Source organism: Natator depressus, chromosome 9 (assembly GCF_965152275.1).
Source record: "Natator depressus isolate rNatDep1 chromosome 9, rNatDep2.hap1, whole genome shotgun sequence".
NCBI lineage: Eukaryota > Metazoa > Chordata > Testudines > Cheloniidae > Natator > Natator depressus.
Window position 1 is genome coordinate 83,085,554 of NC_134242.1, and position 21,504 is coordinate 83,107,057.

The 21,504-nt window shown below is 43.6% G+C and overlaps 2 protein-coding genes across 7 annotated transcripts in view; one reads left to right on the top strand and one right to left on the bottom strand.

Annotated features, from left to right (window-relative positions):
* Window positions 1–21,504, bottom strand: part of PAK3 (p21 (RAC1) activated kinase 3) — a 196,947-nt gene that overhangs the window by 150,287 nt on the left and 25,156 nt on the right. Inside the window, exon 2 of one of the 5 annotated variants that reach the window (XM_074962472.1) lies at window positions 17,997–18,048. The exons of the other annotated variants lie outside the window; for them this stretch is intronic. The gene's annotated coding sequence lies outside the window, so the exon portion shown is untranslated. The remainder of the gene's footprint in view (window positions 1–17,996; window positions 18,049–21,504) is intronic. 5 annotated transcript variants of the gene reach the window in all.
* Window positions 1–21,504, top strand: part of CHRDL1 (chordin like 1) — a 160,571-nt gene that overhangs the window by 39,539 nt on the left and 99,528 nt on the right. The window lies entirely within an intron of this gene.

Sequence of the window (21,504 nt, forward strand, 5' to 3'; positions counted from 1 at the left end):
CCCATTACCAGGCAACTCCAAAACTCCAGGTGAAAAAAGACAGCCGTTAGTAAACAATGTTAAAGCTACTTTCAAGGAGTTAAAGCTGGGAGGGGCAATGAGTTTTGTTAGTTGTTGATTTGGGTGGAAACTGCTACACCCTATGTAATCCCATGTACCCTCCTGAGCAGAGTATTAATCATATTTTTTGTGATGTGGGCAATGCTCCATCTCCTGCCTCTTTGGTAACTTCAGTATCTTCTAACCTGAAACACACCACTCTTGCTTGCTCTTTTATTTTTTTTTTAAAGCCACAAGATTCTTCTTGGGAAAAACCTCCAAAACATACACACTCAAGAAAATCCACACACTTGTAATAGTTTGCACTACTGGAGTCTGGCTGACAATCTGTCACAACTAATCACTCACACACCAAAAATGCTGTGGGACATAGATGGATCACAATTCATTAAAGCTTTATTGTTTGGGTCAGTTTGAATGTTAACATTTTACCAAGGAACTGGAACATGCCCCAGGATGATCTCTAGCCTGAAGCATCAATAAAGGCCTTTGCTACTTTAAACTCTTGACCAGATTTTTTCCCCTTCTTGCTCCACATTTCCATAAGGTTGGGGCGGGGGGAGGGAATAATAAACTGGATCCCCCAGGGGCAGTTTTCAAATGGGCAAAATTCTCTTCTCAGTTTCACCACTGCAGCTCCCGTTGTTACCAGTAAACATTTGTGTATCATTGTGGAGCTCAATTTCATTTATTGAATTAGGAGCGAAAGCAGCAGGAAGCAGCTATGACAAGCTCTGCCAGATAATCCTCCATTTATCTTCCATAACCTCAACCATGAGGTCCTTTTTTTTCATTTCACTTTAAGATTCCCGACTACCTACCAGTCTGATTTGTTTATCTTAGGAAAAAAAGCAATTTGTCTTCTTAGCCAGATCAAGGATTTTCGGATGTATCAGCAGAGAAATGGATTGTTGCAATAGGATTTTTTTTTTGTAAATTACATGTTTACATTTATAGTGTTAAATCAGAAAGAACAGATGGTTAATTTTCAGCACTTTGCGGGCCATTAGATCTGCAGTAACAAAGGGAGCGGCACGCAAAATTCCCTGTGCATCCCTGCCTCCCTCCCCCCACCCAGACACACACACGTCCATATAATTATACTGCGTTTTAATGGGCTTTGGACAACTAACTCCCTTAGGTTTCTTGCAAATCCCAGCTTTATTCAGTAACTCTTATGCCAAAGTCCACTACAAGCCCATATACATAACAAATAGAAGAATCATTCTGAGCTACCACGGAAGTGCAGCCACCTCCATTGTGAAACAGCACCTGTTTAACAAAGCACAACATTCTAACAGAATTGAAGGACACCGTATCCCACTGCTACCAGCTGGGCAATTTCAATAGGCAAAATGTAATGCCAAGACACCAGGTTTCATAGTCCCTGCTCTCATAATAATGGACTTTAATGAGGATCAGTGGTCAAGGTCTTTCATAAAGTCAGCACCTGCAGCGTCATAGTCCCTCCCCTCCCCACCCGCCAATCACCATACAGTATTCACTCAGAGGGAAGAGCGAGACTACCCAAGGCACCAGGGTGTTCCCTAGAGGGTTTCCATCCAAAGGCTAACCTGAGCTGTGCCAAACCCTGTTTAACTTGTGAAAGTTGACAAAGCGCAGTTTAAGGTAGCACAGCTGCATGGAGATTAATTTATGGGTCAGAAAACACAAACTCTCTCAGGGAAATAAGTTTGCAAATGGAAATAATCATTTTAGTACAATCCTGTTTTAAGGCTTGCAAGACGTATTCCGCATTCCCAAACAAACAGAGTTTACCATTTCTCTCTACGATTCATTATTTCACTCTTCTTTTCTCACTCTCCACCTATATATTGTCACCTCTCGTTTATATACAATGCGGGTGACTCACTCGGAACAGGATTTATTCAGCTGTGAACAGGAAAACTAGGTACTGTACTTATGCATGGACTGCCCAGGAAAGATCTCTGACAACGTTTGGACAGTTCTGTTTAGATCAGTGCCATTGAGGTGAGAATGCTTTGAAGGCCCAAGGAATAGGGGAAAAAGAAGAGTCTCACTTCTCTTCTTTGGGCTTTGATTCCCAGATTTTGGGGCCAAATTATTGCTGTCCAGTGTGGGTATGTTAGGAGCCTGGGGGTGCAGGTGCAAAGAGCCCTTCCCTCTCTCTCACCAGTGCCCATTGCTCTAGCACAGAATGCAGCCATGATAAAGCAGCCCATACTCCCTGAACACAAAGAGGGACTTGGACCTATAATTTATTTGTATTTTAGTAACACCGAGAGGCCCCAGTCACGAACCAGAACCCCATTGTGCCAGCTGCTGTACAAACAGAACAGAAAGAGTCCCTGCCCCAAAGCATTTATAATGAGGGATATACCAAATTCACAGACATGAAAATCGCATCACGGACCATGAAATCTGGTCCTTTGTGTACTTTTTACCCTATAGGGAGCAAAGATCGTTCACCATGTTTCTTCAGCACATCTAGTGGCATCATGCCCTGTAAAAATGTAATGCGTTCTGCAACCACCACTTGGGTGCTGTACCTTCTTCCTACCCATCAACTTCAGCGTGCCTCCGGCTTTTGGGGCTATAACTGTGTCTTTAAGGTGAAAATTCTGGTCTTGCTTACTCTTGTGTAAATCCAGGAGTAACTCCATTGTAGCCAGTGGAGTTTCATCAGTGGAAAGCCTGTGGCGGTCAGATCAGAATCAGGCTCACTGTATTTTTAAGCTTATCTTTCACGATCTGTCTGATAAATCAGGTAGCCACTGGCAGTGACTAGAGTAATACATTAATGTTATTTGTTGAATCATGCTTCATATTGCATGACAAGGGAGACTCCAGGGAGATACTGAACATCATCCACTTACTTTCGCTTTACTAATTTGTATTGTTCTGCTGTTCCCTCTTTACATGCCTCATCTGATTTTTACAGTTCTTGTTTTTTATTATTATTAAAATGAGTAACAACTGGGAGTAACATAAGAGCTGCTGAAGGTTAAATGTCAGAGCTGGAATGGTAAAGACAGACTTTTAAAGGTTGCATGATAAATTTAACTTAAGAAAAATAGTTTGTCCTATTTGGGGTTTGTTTCTAGAACTTTCATGAATATGACCTCAGTTTTAAGCTAAGCTTTTTCATGGTAACATTATATAAAGAACCTTAGAATGATGATCTAGGCCATTTGCAGGGTCTGTAAAATACCTTCCTTAACTCAGTGGTTCTCAACCAGGGGTACGTGTAACTCTGGGGATACGCAGAGGTCTTCCAGGGGGTACATCAACTCATCTAGATATTTGCCTAATTTTACATCAGGCTACATAAAAAGCACTAGCAAAGTCAGTACAAACTAAAATGTCATACAGACACTGACTTGTTTATACTGCTCTATGTACTATACACTGAAATGTAAGTACAATATTTATATTCCAATACTGTATACTTACATGGTAAAAATGAGAAAGTCAGCAATTGTTCAGTAATAGTGTGCTGTGACACTTTTGTATTTTTAGGTCTGATTTTGTAAGCAAGTAGTTTAAGTAAGGTGACACTTGGGGGTACGCAAGATAAATCAGACTCCTGAAAGGGGTACAGTAGTCTGGAAAGGTTGAGAACCACTGACTCAACCAAAACTTGATGACAGAGAATGAAAATGATACAGAAACTTTCACACCATTCACTGATTCAGCGGTGATCCAGGTACAGTAGACGGTGACCAAAAGTTACTAATCTGTTGCCAGTTCATATCTGAAATGAGTCTGGGGACCTCATTTGACATGAAGTGATTGTCTTAGCAGATAGGCCAAAATAGGAGCCAGGAAGACCGAAAAGCCCCATTTTTATCTTTTGAGTCAGTCCCAACAAAACAGTGTTGGAGTCTCTGTGGGGCAGCAGCAAAAGCAGGTTTTGCTGCTACTCCTGCCGTAGAAGCCAGCACCTTCCACCAGCACTTAACGTGCTCATGTTCTGAAAAGGAAAAAAGGCCAATGTCAAATAAAACCTTATAAATAAGAATCACGTGGATCTCAGAGTGCTATGCCAGCAAAACAGGTGCAGCTTTCTTTTAAAATGAGCCTAATAAGATGGGGAAACCATGCCAGTCTGTATATACTGTACGTTAGCTAGACACTTACTTATTTTCCCGGACAAGGCTGACTTCCAAGATTCAGCTGAGACCATTACAGTCGGTGAGGATGAACCAACCCACTGCTGCATGGAAACTGCCTCTGCTTTGGCTAATTCCACATTCCTACATCTGTTCTAAAAGATAAATAATTGTACCATGATGTTCGCTGTCTTCATGCCTTGACGTTACATGGCTAGGTCATGGACATAGCCCAGCTATACAGGATAATTTTTGCTATCAGGCACATCAAATTATCAGCCCTTCACAGGACTCAGCCCTGCCAACCATAGACCCAGGAAAATCATGACTGTCCCTCAAATTTCAGGTTGAAGGGCAACAAAGTTCTACAGGAACCACAGCTGAGGAAGGATAATGAACTGGAAATAGCAACTGAAAGAGCGTGAGGAAGATCTCTGAGGGCAAGGAGCCCTCCCCCCGTGCTTTTGGTTTATTATTTGACCAGGCCCATGCTTGATAGCTGTAAACTAATGTCAGGTGTGTGAGATGAAAATACATGTTTTCTGCTAATAAAAAATCTGTTCATTCGATAGTTTCCCCTTGTAAAGATTAATATATTAAATTACAGAAGATGTATCCTGTTCACTCATATCTATTACTAGAGAAGGGCAAAAGTGCGGGCTGGTTTTGATCCAGGTCCTATTCTAGCTGAAATCCCACAATGTGGGGGATAGGAGAGGAAAGTAGATAAATGGTTCCAATTTTGGCCTATCCTGTTTACACATCTACTGTCCAATAAATCTTCCAAAACCAAATCTTAACTTAAACAAAACTAGTTCTTTCTGAGAAATGCTGGGTACTGGCTATGGTTCTTAATGCCTATATCTTACAGCGGGGCAAAATGCATTCATTTCAATTTTAAATACATTCACTTGGGCTGTATCCACACTACTTTAGCCTTCGCTTTCATTGCATCTCCTAGCAAACAAGTTTCTTGGCAAGAATATTTGCTGAAATTTTCAGATAGCAAAATTCACATTTGTGATACTGAGTATTTCCGCTGGAGAATTGATTCCAGAAGTTATCCTGATCCAATTAAGGAAGAGAAAATATACTGTTGACCCTTGAGCCTCAGCAGTTAGCCAATGGAAAGGATTGTGCAGGGTTGTTTCTGTTAGGAGAAGAAATTCATGATGCAAGTCCAAAATATTTTTGGTGCACCCTTGTTTATTTACAAAGAATGTACAAAAATTTGTCTTTGCCTCCAAGCAACAGCAGGCAGTTTCCTTGCTCAGAAATCCCCAAGTCTGCTTCTCCAGAGAGTTCTGTGCCCAAGAAGCTCTGTCTCTCCGCTTCCTCCCAGGGTCACAATCACGACTGCTTCTTTAGCTCTCTGCTGTCTTTCTGCATCTAATACAGACGTAAGTTAAATGTAAGAACGGCCATACTGCGTCAGATCAAAGGTCCATCAAGCCCAGTATCCTGTCCTCTGACAGTGGCCAATGGCAGGTGCCCCAAAGGGAATGAACAGACAGGTTATCATCAAGTGATCCATGCCCTGTCACCCAATCCCAGCTTCTGGCAAACAGAGGCTAGGTACACCATTCCTGCCCATCCTGGCTAATAGCCATTGATGGACCTATCTTCCATGAATCTATCTAGCTCCCTTTTGAACCCCGTTATAGTATCGTCTGCAAATTTTGCCACCTCACTGTTTATCCCTTTTTCCAGATCGTTTATGAATATGTTAAATAGGACTGGGCCCAGTACAGACGCCTGGGGTACACCACTATTTACCTCTCTCCATTCTGAAAACTGACCATTTATTCCTACCCTTTGTTTCCTATCTTTTAACCAGTTACCAACCCATGAGAGAACCTTCCCTCTTATCCCATGACTGCTTATTTTGCTTAAGAGCCTTTGGTGAGGGACCTTGTCAAAGGCTTTCTGAAAATCTAAATACACTATACCCACTGGATCTCCTTTGTCCGCATGCTTGTTGACCCCCTCAAAGAATTCTAATAGATTGGTGAGACATGATTTCCCTTTACAAAAATCATGTTGACTATTTCCCAACAAGGTATGTTCATCTAAGTGTCTGACAATTTTGTTCTTTACAATAGTTTCAACCAATTTGCCCGGTTCTGAAGTGAGGTTTACTGGCCTGAAGTTGCCAGCGTCACCTCTGGAGCCCTTTTTAAAAATTGGCGCCACATTAGCTATCCTCTAGTCATCTGGTACAGCAGCTGATTGAAATGATAGGTTACAGGCGACAGTTAGTAGTCCCGACATACCAATCCAAACTCTTACCCCCTGCCTTTGCAATCAAAGAAACCCATGTTAATCTATGGGGGTTAGGGTTTTGCTCAGGCCTCACATGTGTCTTCTTGTCTTGGGCAGCAGTTTCCATTGTTTCCAGCTATCTCACTATATAAAGGAATTTAATTGCTCTCTTTGTTTATCCTAAACAAGGATGCTTAGCGCTCCCAGGTCTGTGATGATCTTTGAATGAGAGACACCCTTGATGGCAGCCATTAACAATTTAACCAACTATGTGACTTACTACACATGTCCAACCAAAACAGCTCATATTTCATTATCTTGAATACTCACAATGAACAACTCACCAATCAGCTGCTTAAATAAGATTATCCCCCCCGACCCCGAAGATTATTCAATGAATAATTTCTAACATTAATTCCAGAGCAATCACTCTCCCTTGAGACAGAAAAAACAATTAATGGGAAAATTAATTTAATACATTATTTGTTGTGAGTTATTCACCTAGCTCCAGTCTCTATACTGTACCTTAATAAGCAGAGGATGATCTTGTGGTTAAAACACAGGACGGGACATCAGGAGACCTGGATAATATTCCCACTGCTGCCCCAGCATCATTGTAACAGGCACAACGCCAACTCAATATTCCTTTCCTGCATAACCTATGGCAGGGCATGTCACTCTCTGTGCCTCAGTTTCCTCATTTTACAAATGGCGACATCAATTACTCTGCCCTTACAGGATTTTAGGAGACTTAAAGCACTTTACAGACATGGATGAACTGAGATCCTTAGACAGAAGGCGCTCCATACAAGGACCCCTTTTGAAAAATTATTAGTCTCCTGTCATTAGAACCGTGATATTATTGGGAAATCTTCAGAAGTTTCTGTACAGTTCATTCAAAATACATTAAGGCCCCTGATCTTGCAAAGTGCTGAGCACCTTCAATTTCCAAAGGTCTTAAGAGAGGATCATCCATCACAGGATCTGTAAGCAAAACTACATGCACCTCTTCTTAAAGCTCAACACAGAGTTCGGTTTTTAGTTATCGACCATGGTGAATTTTGCACTGAACCAATCCAAGCCCAACTGATTTCTCCAAAATCTTCATCTAATAACAGTCAGCTAGTGATCCAAATGGCCAAGAGAAGCCAGGACTTTTCTTCTTGTAGAAACTCTTCTCCAAACTCTACGTTCCCCCCACAAAGAGTCGGAAATGGTTTGAAAAAAATATTCCTTGTGGTGAGCAATCCAGTCATATCCAATTCACACTGATTCTTCTTTTGTCAACGAATCCTTTTTCAGTTCTTGTTAACCAGTTTATGTATCAGTTAGGCCCAGAGTCCAGATTAAACACAAATAATTCATTCAGTTCTTGCACCGCTGACCACTCCATTTCCCCACAGCAATACAAGAGGATGGAGATGAGGGTGCCAAAGCACAGTACGATCTGCTCTGCAAGAAGTATAAAGCACCCCAGGCACTTTCACTTTAGCTTTTTTTTTCTAGCTTGAAAATCTCCTGTGCCTAGTGGTACATGAGACAACCCACTTTTCCCACTGATGTCTGTCCATAGCAAGATGTCTGACTCTATCATACATTGGCTCCATGATAGCCGCATCCTTTCCAATCCTCCTGCAACAGATCATTCGTTGTCCTCCAAGTGTTCTCTTCCCTCTAAGTGGGATCCAATCTAAGACCTACTTTGTGCTTCTGCCACAGGGGAGCCCGATGGTATGGCCAGAGAGAAACAGCTACAGTGGTTTGATTACTGACTGTGCAGACCACTGACCATGTGGCACAATGCTTCCACATTGGTTACAAGATTCTTCTTAAACAAAGCTCAGCTTCTTCTTGTGTACTTCCACCAGCTGCCACGTTTCCAAGATGTAAATAGTGTTGGGAAGACAAAAGCGTTGCACAACCTCATTTAAGTGCGTAGATGTATCTGCTCCCACTTCCAGGTGTTTGACAAATGGGAAAACGATGCACGGGCTTTCTCGATTTTTGCCTTCACTTCCTTAGTGAGCTGGCCATTAGCAGATATTGTATTTCCAAGATAATGTCATCTATCAACTCTTTCATACTCTTCTCCATCAATCATGCATCCACCCTCACTGGACCTCCTGATAGGGAGTTGTGAGTCAGGCTAACAATCCAGCCACGTAAAAATGCTTTCTGTTACAGAAACAAATGTGGCGATGTCTACACTACAGACCTTACAGCCATACAGCCGTACCACTGCAGCTACGCCGCTGTAAGGTCTCCTGTGTAGCCACTCTGTGCCGACGGGAGAGCGCTCTTTAATGGAAATGATGGTGCACAAAGTATCATTTCCCATTAAATCCCATTTGGGCTGAACATTTTTGACCAGCTCTACCTGTTTCACGCTGAGTGTTGCACCAAATTACACCCCTTTTGCCACTATTGTGCAAGGTGTTGTATGCCAGTTGTCAGTCTGCTGCCTTCCACTACTGAGATGACTGCATTTCTGTGGTGCTGTAGCTTGTGAAGTGCTGCAAATAAATTAGCTCCTTCCCCCTCAGACAACTTGAATCTGTGAGTAGATATAGATAATAGTATAGATAATGGTCAGATCCTCAGCTAGTGTAAGTCATCAGAGCTCCATTGTGACCTTCTGTGCATAGGTCTTATAGGTGAAACTGTACCCCGCGCAAGATTTCCAGACAATCAAGTGTATCAATAAGGCAGGCAAGCATGCACCTTGGATAGAAATAGCTGACCCACATATAAATAGAAAAACAAATACATTTGCAATTAAATCTTAGAGGTAGGCTGTTCGTCCTTAGCAGTTCACTTTTCCTTTGGTAAAGTCCCTTCCATTAGCCAGTGACTCTGGATGCTTTTGTCAAAGAAAAAAATCAGTGGGGTTGGGGGAGAACAGTCTCCCACCCTCACACGCCACAAAGTCAGAAAGTAATTTCCAAGAACATTTGCACGGATGCTCTCACATGAAATGCACATACCCTGGGACATGGAATTTCTGGGGACTTCTTTTTCTGTCAGGAAGAAAAGAGCAAGAGGACAAAGCACAGCAGCTGAATAATGATCTGGGAGGGGAATCTGCCTGGCAGCATGAACAAGGAGGGAAATGCATTGCTAGACATGATCACAAAATGAAATTAACACCTTCTGCTCTCTGGGTCCCTTTCCCATTAAATGTATAAAGCTGACTCAGGGGTCCCATCAGTGTCCCCTGATCTCGTTTGTAAGCTTTCCATTCTGTGACACTGTGAACATACTTCTCCCACAGTAACTGAGGACACTGTAAAAAGAAAAGGAGTACTTGTGGCACCTTAGAGACTAACCAATTTATTTGAGCATAAGATTTCGTGAGCTACAGCTCACTGTGTAGTTTATCTCACAGCAGGCACTGCAGAGCTAGACTTACACATTTATTTAACATTAGAGGACCAGAAAAGCATTGTAATTGGACCGCTTCTATCACAAAGCCTTGTGCCAGCATGGGGAGAGGAGAGAGGGTGCGAAATCAGAGGTTGCAGGCAAGAAGTGTCCAGAGGAGAGCTGCAAAATGATTGGTAAATAAAATACTATTTTACAATCAGAATTCACTTATTATGAAATAGGCCCAAACCAAAACCCCATAATCCTGACCTTTGGGGGAATTTGGCTCTTAGTCAGACCTTCCCACTAGACCTGGATGGAAAATGATTTTCCTGTCCCATGAAAATTCTCAAGATTCTGGCAATTTTTCCCATCCTGAATCAGGACAAAAAGTCAAGATTTCAAATATTCTCACAAACTGAAAAGCCACAAAAAAAGTTCAGGACAATCTTTTAAAAAAATTTAAAGTATAATTAGCTTGCATTTTAAACCAAAAAGTCATTTTAAACTGGAAAAAGCGAACACTTTCATTTTGAAGATGTCAAAATGGGACACTGACAATTTCAAAATTATGGTTTTCAAAATTGAGTCAAGAAATTTGTTAAAACTGACCCTTTCCCACAAGACGTTTGGTTTTGACATGCCAGTATCTTTCGACAAAGATCATTTTATTGAAAAAATTCTCAATCAGCTCTACTTCACATCAGACCAGACAAATGTACTGACCCAGAACACCAGAGACAAACATCCACAACTCTGGGGGATTTAGGGTCTGATTTCAAGATCTCTACAGCTGGGCTAAACCAAAACTCTGGATCCAAACACCACTGAACACCAGGAAAATTCTGATCCAGATCCAAAAAAACTGTTGCTCAGGCCCATCTCCAAATAACAGAGAGGAGTATCTTTATACTTAGGTTGGCTAAGTGCCACATTTCAAGGGCTATCATGACTCAGAAGATTTTCATCCAGAAACTTAGCTCCAGAGGGTGGGTTGAAGGAGGCAGGCTGGCCAGAAGACAAGGTCCTGGCCTTAATGAGGAGGAATGAAAGAAATGGAAGACACATGGGTAAGGTAGAAGGAACGAAGAAGACAAAGGGGCTGATCCTGCCCTACTGAAGTGATTGTGCTATCTTTGGCAAATTTCTAATTAAATGATTTTAAAAATTCTCTACCTCAGGCTCCCATCCATAATAGGTCCTAAAGCACTTAGGGGACCAATCCAAAGCCCACTGAAGTCAACAGGAAGACTCATCAATTTCAATGGATGCTGGATCAGGTCCCTGGTGCAGGGCAATATATGTGTTCCTTTGAGGGACTGGGGAAGATTTTTAATGACAGGAAAAAAAGGAGGATGCAGTTGAGAATTTCACACTGCTGAAATTATCCATTGGATCATGACTGTTTGTTTTAAACAAAATTATTCACCTAAACAGTACGCCACTTTAGACTTTTCATCTGGGAGTATTAGGCCTTCATACTTTTTGGCAAAGGTTTAAGGCCATAAATTATCCCTGTTGTAGCTAAAAAGGAGAAGTATTTTTCTGCCTGAAATGACCCAAGTGTTCCATGAAAGACCTCAGTGTGGCTCAGAGCAGTTCCCTTTCATAGTAATATCTTTTCAAACTGCTTACAGACACTTAGCGGTGTCATTAAGCATTTTTCAGCAAACGTTTTATTATGCAGATTGGAAAGTTAATCAATTAATTAAGCAATGTGCAGCATGTTCTAAGCAGCTAGTTCAGCACACAGGAAGAAAATCTACCATATTCTTGCTTCCTTCTCCCAGGCTCAGAAACATCTTAGAAAGTGCAAAACAAACCAAGCAGTCACTTGCCCACACCACTCTTGTTTTTCTCAGGCAAAATTTTTTTTGTATTTCAAGAGCAGTCAACACTTTGGGTAGGATGGATGAGAGAACACAGGGAAATCATTACTGCTACAATGTAGTAAAACACCACTCAACCGATATTCTGCCAAACAGCAGGGGATTAATAGAATCATAGAATATCAGGGTTGGAAGAGACCTCAGGAGGTCATCTAGTCCAACTCCCTGCTCAAAGCAGAGCCAACCCCAACTAAATCATCCCAGCCAGGGCTTTGTCAAGCCTGACCTTAAAAACCTCTAAGGATGGAGATTCCACCACCTCTCTAGGTAACCCATTCCAGTGCTTCACCACCATCACAGTGAAATAGTTTTTCCTAATATCCAATCTAGACCTCCCCCACTGCAACTTGAGACCACTACTCCTCGTTCTGTCATCTGCTACCATTGAGAACAGTCTAGACCCATCCTCTTTGGAACCCCCCTTCAGGTAGTTGAAGGCTGCTATCAAATCCCCCCTCATTCTTCTCTTCTGCAGACTAAATAAGCCCAGTTCCCTCAGCCTCTCCTCGTAAACCATGTGCCCCAGCCCCCTAATCATTTTCGTTGCCCTCCGCTGGACTTTCTCCAATTTGTCCACATCCTTTCTGTAGTGGGGGGCCCAAAACTGGATGCAATATTCCAGATGTGCCTCACCCAGTGCCGAATAGAGGGGAATAATCACTTCCCTCGATCTGCTGGCAATGCTCCTACTAATGCAGCCCAATATGCAGTTAGCCTTGTTGGCAACAAGGGCACACTGTTGACTCATATCCAGCTTCTTGTCCACTGTAATCCCCAGGTCCTAGATACAGTATGACTTTACACAGAGTAACACACTGTTGTCATACTGGAGCAGACCATTAGGCCATCTACTCCAATGACCTCCATGAGTGGCCTATTGTGCAAACATGTAGAGCAGGGGTCCCCAAAAGGTTTGCCAATTTTCTACTCATACAAAACCGAACACCCTTGCCTCACCCCCTGCCCCGCCCTTCCTCCAAGGCCCCGCCCCCTGCTCACTCCATCCCTCCCCCTCTGTCGCTCACTCTCCCCACCCTCACTTGCTCATTTTCACTGGGCTGGCTCAAGGGGTTGGGTTGAAGGAGGGGGTGAGGACTCCGGCTGGGGCTGCGGGTTCTGGGGTGGGGCCAGAAATGAGAAGTTCAGGGTGTGGAAGGGGCCCCGGGCTGCAGCAGGGGGTTAGGGTGCAGGGGGGCGGTGAGGGCTCCAGCTGGGGGTGTGGGTTCTGGTGTGGGACCAGGGATGAGGGATTTGGGTTGCAGGAGGGGGGCTCCAGGCTGGGGATGAGGAGTTCGGAGGGGGATCAGGGCTGGGGCAGGGGTCAGAAGTGCAGGATCCAGGCGGCGCTTACCTCAAGCAGCTCCCGGAAGCAGCGGTATGTCCCTCCTCCAGCTCCTACACAGAGGTGCGGTCAGGCGGCTCTGCACACTGCCCGGTCCAGAGGCGCCGCCCCCACAACTCCCATTGGCTGTGGTTCCCAGCCAATGGCAGCTGTGGAACTGGCACTTGGGGCCGGGGCAGCGCACGGAACCCCCTGGCTGCCCCTAAGCCTAGGCGCTGGAGAGGGGACATGCTGCTGCTTTCAGGAGCTGTGTGGAGCCACAACAGGCAGGGACCCTTCCTTTGCCCCGTGCCGCTGACCGGACTTTTAAGGGCCCAGTCAGCGGTGCTGACCGGAGCTGCCAGGGTCCCTTTTCAACCGGGCGTTCTGGTCGAAAACCAAACACTTGGCAACCCTAGTCCCCAAACTGTGGAATGCACGGGGGTGCAGAGGAATGTTTGGGGGAGCGCTGCAAAGGCCAGGCCAGCCTCCATGGGGGGCGGGGAGGGAGCACCACCCAGCCCCACCCTGTGCCCGGCTCTGCTTTGGCCGCGGTCCCAGTTCCCGGCCCTGTGCCTGGCCCCAGCCCAACCCCCAGCCTCGGGCTCTGCTCCTTCCCCGCCCCACGCTCCTGGTCCCCTTGCCCCTCACTGCCTCTCTCTCCCCTGCCCCAGGAGCCATGGCCTCACTTCCGGCCCTGGCTCCCAGCGGTAGGGGACGGGGGACGACAGGGGTTAGGGGAGGTGTGACTCTGAAAAGTTTTGGGACCACTGACGTAGAGGAAGCAACCACCACCAACCTCCCAAGTAAACCTAGGGCCAAATCCTGTCATCTTTACTCTGATGAGTGTTCCCATTGAATGTAAATGAAACTTCTCACCAAAGGGAGGATTACTCCCGTAAATAAAGGTTGCAGGGTCAGGCCCCTTGCTAACTGTCCAGTGCTATATGGAATGGCGTGTGTGTGGAGGGAAATCCCTTCTTACACCCTGAAGCATGAGCTGTGATTTCCTTTATTGTGGTCGTAGCTTGCAAAGCTGCTAAAGCTATTAGCACTCATAATGTTTTCCAGGCCTTTCCTCAAATCTTGCTGCACAGTTTGTGCACAGATGACGCCTTGTGGCTGTAGATCCCATGGGTCAGCTACAGACTTTTTAATGAAGAATTTCCTTTAGTACATTTACAGCTCAAGTTTCCCCCTGGTCTCGCAAGGTAAAGAAGACGAACAGAGACTGACCAGTCTTCATTATATTCTTACGTACCTCATTCAAACCCCGTTGTGCTCTCTCTGCTCCCCAAACCTCCACAATCCCTGCAAGCCCTTAAAAGTTCACAGTGAAAATCTGCCACTGCTTGTCAATTTTCTGCAATTTTCCCCAGACAGTGGACCCACATTTCAAATGGCTCCTGGATTTTTCCTAATGTAGTTCCTGCAGGGGCTTTGTTCATGTTACCTTTCCAAATAGAGAGTTAAATCTACCCCATAGATGGCTACTGAACCCTATCATGTACTCTATAGATTACATGAGAAAGAATTTAAAAAGGCAATGTTTTGCCTCCATGGAAAAACAGCCCCCGTCAGCAGTCTGCTAATTCATCATCTCCCATCCTTCAAGGTGTTTTATTGCAGCTTTAATACCTTTTGTTTCTGTGGAAATGCAGGTTTGCCTTTCTTTTCTCCCTGTAACATGGCAGAACAGAGAGAACAAATCCACCCTCAGTGATCTGACAGCTACAAGTGACACTAATAATACTTCACTCCTTTCTGCCTCCTGATTATATCACAAGAAGAACTGATAAAGGACACCAAGAGGCAATATCCCCAGTGAAGATTGGGAGCAGCAGGTAAATTTGTACATTGTGGTTTGAAGTACTGATGGCTTATCAGCAAGGTTGTGAAGACAGCATTATATACCTGGTTAGGGACAGACTGAATAATCAAACTTAAATAGTAAAACTTAAATAGAGTCTTATGTAAATAACTTATCAGAAGGCTATTTCTGTGCATTACATTCTGAATTGGCAGGCCAGCTCCCTGCCCAAATATCTGAACTAGGTGCTGGGGAAATCTGCCAAGACTCTCCCCGCAATGGCTGGAATTACACAATTACACTGCTTAAGGGGTCATGTCTATACCACAGCAAAACAACTACAGGACAATTGTGTGTACCTGACACAGCACTTGGTGGAGAGTAGTGCGGTTAGCTGTCCCGGATCCTTAGTGTGCTTTAACCTTGTGGTGTCCAACACAAATGGTATTTAGAGTTGGCCATGCTAAAAGTGGTCACAAGCTCAGCAAAAAGTTGTGGCCCCCCAGTTTCTGAAGCTGTTGGCATAGGGATGGGGTTGAATTTCAGTCTGAATCCTGAATTCTTATTTTTGAATGATGGTTAGAAGAGCTATTCCGTTGTTTGTAACATTTGTTTTAGGACGACCTGATATCACCCTGAGTAGCTCATTCCAAATGTCCTCCCTCGCTATCAGTTTTGCCTCTCCAACAGGATAAGAGAAGGCCAACTCCATTCACCACAGATCTATTTATTTTCTTGCAATAGTTATATACTTTAACTCCATACCACTAGTGTGTTTGCACTAGGAGCAGGAGAAATCACCCTTTCTTCAAATAATTTCTGAGGTTCCAAAAAAGTCTGGCATATTTCCCCCCCTTATCTTTCGTTTTCACTAGACCTCTATTTTTGGCTAGAAGCTGAACTATACTGTGAGACAGGCTTCCTCAACACCACCACAAAAGCCTAATTGAAACCAAGATGTTTCAGAATTCTTGTGAGAAAATTCATCTTCTTGAAGCCACCCATGTGATAGTGCAAAGCCAAGAGGTTCAGAGCAGGCACCCAGGCCATGGTGTGATTGTTCAAGCCATATAAAAACTGATATTTTTTTGGTCTGCCTTCTTCTGGTTCAAACCAGAGATGGGCTCTAACCAAAATCTTGGATCTGAAGAGTTGCAAACTTTGGGAATGTTTCCAAACGTTGTGACTTGAGCCTCTCTCTCATTTAAACTTCATTATGGTTCGGCCCATGGCACTTGATATGAGCTTTACATTTCCAAATGAATCCAATACACAACAAGGGTGAGATCTCCAGAATGCAATCACCCCCCAGTGCTTTTTCTGAGAACCTTTTCTATATAGCAACCACCTTTTCTATACCGAGCATATCTCATTTCTCCTGCCCCTCCTGGATCCTTCTCCCATTAGCTGGAACCACCATCCCAGTTAGCAACATGGGAAGGGGAGGATGGTCTTGTGCCCTGAACACCTGTTCATGACCCCCAGGTAGCAAATCCTTATTCTAAGGAGCAGGGAGGGGTGCCACTTTTAAAGGGGCTAATATTCACTCTGTTTTGAATGTGTAATAGGATCTGTGGCTAATTTCAAACCAGCTGGCTGATTGTGGAGCAAACAGCTGCTTTATTTGTCAGGCTTCATTGTCTGTTCAGTGAACAAAGTAAAAAAAAAAAGTCTAAATAAATCTAAAAAGAGTTCCAGCAAATACATTTAAGTCTTTAACTTTCCCCCATGCAATCATACACACACACATCCCTCATCACTTTAATGAGGTCAATGTTAATTAACCCAATTTAAACCCCCTCCTTTGAATAACCTAAAAAAAAAAAAGCCATCTTTGTTTTACACTGGTGAGCAGCTACCATTATGTATATTTCACAGCGTGCTATGAAAAGGCAACTGGTCTTTTGGGGGTGGGGGGGGGCATTACTTTACTGTATGCAGTGTATAGTCTGCCTCTACACTGATGACTGATTAACTCAATGGCAAAGTAGGGCCCTGGAATTAAAGAAGCCCTTTCAGCAGGCTGGGATAGGACCCTTTTAGAAAGGTTTGACTGTACTCTGAACACAGACAGGCTTTGTTTTCAGTTGTTTTCAAATATATGTTTATTTGTTTTCAAATATATGTTTATTTGATAAAGAGCAGCTACAGTATTTATCACATACCAATGTTAAGGGTTTCAGAGTGGTAGCCGTGTTAGTCTGTATCAGCAAAAAGAACGAGGAGTACTTGTGGCACCTGTGACGGGGCAAGGCCAGATGGCTATAGAAAAGTAGTGGGAGATAGACATATTAGCTCCAGGCTAAACAAATCCCTGGTACCAGGTTAAGTGAAATGGAAGCTGCTCCAGGTCAATTAAGACACCTCGGGCCAATTAAGAACTTTCCAGAAGGCAGGGAGAAGGCTAGGTTGACGGGGACACCTGAAGCCAATCAGGGGCTGGCTGAAACTAGTTAAAAGCCTCCCAGTCAGTCAGGTGGGTGTGCATGTCAGGAGCTGTGGGAGGAAGTTGCGCTGTTGGAAAGGCTGAGTAGTACACACCATATCAGGCACAAGGAAGGAGGCCCTGAGGTAAGGGTGAAGTGGAGCTTGAGGAAGTGAGGGCTGCTGTGGGGGAAGCAGCCCAGGGAATTGTACATGTCATGTTTCTAAAAGGTCAGCTACCATAGCTGATACTATCAGGGTCCCTGGGCTGGAGCCCGGAGTAGAGGGTGGGCCCGGGCTCCCCCCCTACCTTTGCCCCCTGATTAATCACTGAGACTGGGAGACAACAGAGACTGTGCAAGGAAGGATAACTTCTCCTCACCTCCCTTGCTGACTTATGATGAAAATGGCTCAGTAGACTGTGACCCTTGTCTCTAGAGAAAGAAGGGTTACGTGGAGGGTCACAGTGAGCCTCTGAGGCTAGCAAAATCCGCCAGGAAACACAGGACCCATGGAGGCAAGGACAGAGCTTTGTCACACCCTTAGAGACTAACAAATGTATTTGAGCATAAGCTTTCGTGGGCTAAAACCCACTTCATCAGATGCATGCAGTGGAAAATACAGTAGGAAGATATATAGATATAGATATATATATATATATACACACACACACACAGAGAACATGAAAAAATGGGTGTTGCCATACCCACGATAATGAGGTCTCCTTTCCTCTGCCCCTCACACACATGATTTGACTTCTCATCTCCACTTACCAACCAAGCCCCCCAGAACACGGCAAACCCCAGAGGACCTGCTGGAAAAGCCCTTAAAAAAAAAAAAAAACACCAGTAAGGTTGTATCAAAAATGAAAAGCGGAGCTTGTAAGTCCTGAATTTGTTGTTAACAAGCCAAGGGGAGATTGACATGCTTCATGCAAAACTGACTCCTAGGATCTGTCTAACGTGATTTTTCTCTCTATCTGGATTACAGAACTTTAAGATTATTAAGACTAAAAGCATTTTAAATGTTTTATTTTACTGTTCAGGCTTTTTTTGCTCTCCACTCAGCTTGTTGCAGTGTGAAACTAAGCTACGTACTCACTGCAAAAAAGCTTTGTGTTTTTAGATTGAGGTTATTATCCTGATGTAAAATTGTAGTGTAGCTGGAGCACTGACCTTCACGTAGCTGGCCAAGGTAAACTCCAGGGAGGAGACTTTAAGGTTGACCTCCACCAGCTGCACTGAGATTAAAAACTACAGTATTGCCAACCCCACGCATTCAGAACTCATGAGTCAGGCATAAAAAACAATAAGACTGGCTTAAAAATTATGAGATTTTAAAAACAAACGTCAGTCTTCTTTTATTTGTTTTCTGGTTTCTGAGCCTTTAGGGTTCCGTTGAGCCACGTTTTCAGGCTTTTCTCTGAAACCATGAGAGTTAGATTGATTTCTTTTTAATGAAAGCTGAAATTCTCACCTAGTCACAGGTATCCAGGAACTGAGGCTTTCAGAAAATCATCAAAAATTGTGAGACTCATGACAAAAAACATGAGAGCTGACAACACCCAGGCCTTGACTCCACCAGGATTTTATATCAAGTAACCTCTATGTAAAAACCACATCTTTTTCTTTTCAGTGAAGACAAAAATCTATATTATTCAATTTTAGAGAATTCTTTGCAATGATGATTTCTAGCTTCCCCTGTGGCATATTCTTTTATTTTACCAATTTCTTCCCCTCTTCCTCACCTAGTTTGTTCCTTAGATGTAAATCTTGGTTATGCAGATTTCCAAACTAGCTCATAAGCAAAAGGGTCACTTATAATATTTTAAATTATAAAAGACCAGAAAGGTTGCACGTGCCTCTCTCATTACTTCATGCAACTGCCCTGGAGCAGATCATGCTTGTTAAGACTGTCCTCTCTTAACGTGAAATACTGCATATACTGTAGCACAGTTTCTGCATGTCTCTTTCTACGGCTTTGGGATTGATTTTTGAAAGGTGCTGAGCAGCAACTGGAGTTGTAAGTGCTCAGCACTTATGAACATCAGGCCTTTTGTCTTCAAACCCCAGGAATTCAAAAATCATTAATCTGGACCGTTATTTCCTTGTATTCCCTGTCTGTATCCATTCATTGTCTCTTGCCTTTTACTTAGATTCACAGAATCATAGGACTGGAAGGGACCTCGAGAGGTCATCTAGTCCAGCCGTCTGCACTCAAGGCAGGGTTAAGTATTATCTAGCCCATCCCTGACAGGTGTTTGGAGGTTTTTAAGAGCAGGGTAGACAATGTGAGCTCTATGGGGCAGGGATCATCTTTTTGTTCTGTGTTCATGCAGTACCTAGTACAATGGGGTCCTGGCCCCTTACAGGGTTCCTAGCCGATATGATAATTCAAATAATAAATAAATACATAATAATAAGAGACATTAGGAATCTCTTTGTGGATCCTGTTATTTGCCAGTTTCAGCTCTTTACCCTGACAAATCCAAAAGCTTTGCAGTCCGATCCATAGGGTAAGAAGGGACCGCAATGGTCATCCAGTCTAACCCCCTGCCAAAATGCAGGACTTGTGTCTAAAAACCACCCAAGACAGATGGCTATCCAGCCTCCTTTTGAAAACCTCCAGTGAAGGAGCTTCTACAACCACCCTAGGCAGTCTGTTCCATTGTCCCTCTGTTCTTACAGTTAGGAAGCTTTTCCTGAGATTTAATCTAAATCTGCTATGCTGTAGTTTGAACCCATTGCCTCTTGTCCAGCCCTCTGTGACAAAAGAGAACAACTTTTCTCCATCTTTTTTTTTATGCCCCCTCCTCCCCCTCAGTCTCTTCTTCCAAATTAAAGTTAACATAACCAGCTCCTTCAGCCTTTGCTCATATAGCTTGTATTTCATCCCTTTGATCATCTTTGTCGCTTGCCTCTGGGTCCTTTTCCAGTTTCTCTACCTCCTTCCCGCAGCCCCCATTGGCCCAGAGCTGCGATCAGCCGAACCTGTGGATGTGGCACGTAAACAAACCGGCCTGACCCACCAGGGGGCTTACCCTGGGAGGCCGTGTGCCAAAGGTTGCTGATCCCTGGCATAGGTGCTGGAACTAGGGGTGCTGGAGATGCTGCTGCACCCCCTGGCTTGAAGTGGTTTCCATTATATCCAGAGTTTATAGTTTGGTTCAAGGGCTCTCAGCACCCCCACTATATAAATTGTTCCAGCACCCCTGAGACACAGTACTCCAGCTGAGACCTAGCCAGCACCAAGTAGAGCGGTACTATAATGTCCTGTGACTTGCATGCTATGCCTTCATTAATGCAACCTAGAATTGCATTTGCTTTTTTTTGCAACTGCAGCGTATTGCTGACTCAGGCTGAGGTTGTGCTCCACCACAACTTCCTGATCCTTCTCAACAGTGCTGCTGCCAAGCCAGTTATTCCCCATTCTATATTTGTGCATTTGGTTTTTCTTCCCGAAGTGTAGCACCTTTCTTTTTGTCTTTGTTGAATTTCATTTTGTTGTCTATAGCCCACTTCTCCGAATATCAGTTACAAGTAAACACACTTCGCAGGTACAAAAGACACTTCAAGTTACAGACCAGACCAGGACTTAACAAAGCACAGCTTGTTGAAATAACTAGTTGCCATTTTAGGACTATTCCAGTGAATGAAAAGGATTCCTTAACATATTTTATCTACTCAATGAAGAATGACATGAACCAACCAGATCTAAAGATGGACAGTGGTGTTCACTAGGATGGACAAAATGGGACTAATACTCAAGTTGCAGATCTAAAGACTGTTTTTGACATGCAGAAGCTTTCTTTGTAACTTTTTTCAAAGAACTTGTCTCTGATTTTATTTTTGATGGTCTTGCTGACTCTCTGAAAAACAACCTCCTCTAAAATGATATTTCCCCAGCAAAAGTATTTTAACTAAATATTATTGATACTGTTAAAAAAAAAATCCCTCTGAATTTTAGCTCTATCCTTCAAATCATTGGCAACCCTCCTAGCTTTGTGTCATCCACAGACTTGATTAGTATGCTCTCTATTCCTATATCCAGGTAGTTAATGACAACACCGGACCCAGAACAGATCCCTGTGGAACCCCACTTGAAACCTCCCTCCAATCTGACATCATTCCATTATAAATCCATGCTGGTTGCTAGTGATTACCCCTCATCTTCCAGGTTTTTGAAAATTGAATGTTTTATATATTGCTCTAGTAACTTCCCAGGTATTGAAGTCAGGTTGACTGGTCTGTGGTTCCCCAGCTCTTCCTTTATTCCCCTTTT